Below are 2,514 nucleotides of genomic sequence, written 5' to 3' on the forward strand. Positions count from 1 at the left end.
TTAAAGTTTTTCACTGGGATACTTACATTTTAGTTAAACATAAAAGTTTCTAAGAAGTGCTGGGGCAATGGTTAAGAATATTTACTGCAAATCCAGGGGACCCAAATTTGGTTTCCAGCACTCACATGGTGGCTCACAACTACCTATAATTCCAGTTCCAAGGGATTTGGCATCCTTTTCTGACCTCCACAGTCATCAGGCACACATATGGTTCAGACATACATGCAGGCAAAACATTGACACACATGAAATAAAATACATTCTTTAAAAATGTGTGGGGCTGGTGAGATGGCTCAGTAGGTCAGAGCACCCGACTGCTCTTCCAGAGGTCCGGAGTTCAAATCCCAGCAACCACATGGTGGCTCACAACCATCCGTAACAAGATCTGACGCCCTCTTCTGGAGTGTCTGAAGTCAGCTGCAGTGTACTTAAATATAATAAATAAATAAATGTTTTAAAAAAAATGTGTAAGAAACAAGGTCTCTTCCCACAATAAAATCAACTTTCATGGTAACAGGACATTTGCTGCTGTGGAGTGATTGCTTGTATTTCAGTCTAGATGGGGACAGTGTTACATTAAGTGCCATGGTTTGAACTCAGCAAGTGGGGTTTAGATTTAGCTCCATTTATAACAAGCATTTCTTGAACATCTATTTTACATTAGGAACTACAGTGGCTTTAGTTATGCTCGTGTGCAGAAAGGTCCAATATTTCGAAGACTTCAGTGAGCTTGCAGTCCAGTGTGGACAGCAAAGGAAAGCAATGACTGCCCAGGGGAAGAGAGACAAGTCTTTTAGATAGTGATTGTAGATAAAGGACATGAGTTTGAAGATCACGGAAAACTCTGAAAAACACTTATAACCATTTCTAAGTTGTAGGTATGACAGTTTCCTTGGGAAGCACAGGCAGCCGTGATGAATCACCATCCAGAGAAATGTGCTTCTTAGGCTTTCTCGTTTTGGACATCCTACCACTTCAGAAACCATACTGGTGATGTAGAGAAAGGGTACAATTCTCACAGAAGTCTCTTTTGATATACTTCCTGACAATCACGTCTCCACAATTCAGAGATTTCCTGAAGTCAAGACAAAAACTAGTAACCGTCAGCTCAGCTCTCTCCTGTTGCTACTTACTGGGATTCACACCCCAGCCTTCTAATCATCCAGGGATGCCCTTGGCATGACAGGATAGCAAATCTTACTGTACAAGCAGCACTGTACAGTACACACAACAGCATCATACAGTGAACACATGCCTCCAGTGTATTAATGGGTCCATACTCTCTCTGTCCTAGTCCATCAGGAACAGGTTTCTTTCAAAGAAGCTAAACATTTTTCCCTGGCATAAGGAAAACAAAGGCCTTCACTAGTTATCTGTTTGCAAGGCAGAATAGAAAGGATTTAACCACGCCAAACTCCAGCAGAGCACATAGAAAGTCCTTATTCACACTATCAAAGAACCAATTTGTACTCTCAATTGTTTCCAGTCACAGACATCAACCCTATTCCCCAGACCATCAAGGAACAACTCCTGGAGACTCAGCCTGGATATGCCTCGTTTGGTTGTCTGGGTAAAGAGAGGAAACACATCTGTCCCCCACAGCTCTACAGCACTGTAACTGCTAGGTTCTAGTTATCCCCACCACACTAAGATTCTGTGAGGATAGGAACTGAGAACTGTTAGGATCTGCAATGGTGCCAAGAGACCCCTGGACAGCAGGCTGTCCCCACCCAGCCCCTAGATTAGGCACAAGCCACACCCAAACACCCATTTTCACAGACAGATCTTTTATCAAGCAAGGAAGAAAAGATAAAGAGGTTGCTTTCTAACTCAAGTAGAAAAACAGCAGTTAATGACCTAAGTGTAATTTTTATCTTTATTCATTTTTTACACTCCATATTCCATTCACAGCCCCCCATCCATCATCCGACTGCTCCACACCCCACACCTCCTCCCCATCCTCCTGTCTTAACGTGGATATCCCCATCCCCCACCCCACCTGACCTCTAAACTCCCTGGGGCCTCCAGTCTCTTGAGGGTTAGGTGTATCATCTCTGAATGAACACAGACCTGGAAGTCCTCTACTGTATGTGTGCTGGGGGTCTCATGTGAGCTGGTGTATGCTGTCTGTCTGGTGGTCCAGTGTTTGAGAGATCTTGGGTGTCAAGATTAATTGAGACTGCTGGTCCTCCTACAGGATTGCCCTTCTCTTCAGCTTCTTTCAGCCTTCCCTAATTCAACAACAGGGGCCAGCTGCTTCTGTCCATTGGTTGGGTGCAAATATCTGCATCTGACTCTATCAGCTGCTTGCTGGGTCATTCGAAGAGCAGTCATGAGTGGTCCCTTTTTGTGAGCACTCCAAACCTCAGGAGACGACACATGTTGGAGAGGATGTGGAGAAAGAAGAACACTCCTCCATTGCTGGTGGGATTGCAAACTGGTACAACCACTCTGGAAACCAATCTGGAGGTTCCTCAGAAAATTAGAAATAGATCTACCTGAAGACTCAGCTAT

The sequence above is a fragment of the Mus pahari genome, chromosome 8 (assembly GCF_900095145.1).
Source record: "Mus pahari chromosome 8, PAHARI_EIJ_v1.1, whole genome shotgun sequence".
NCBI lineage: Eukaryota > Metazoa > Chordata > Mammalia > Rodentia > Muridae > Mus > Mus pahari.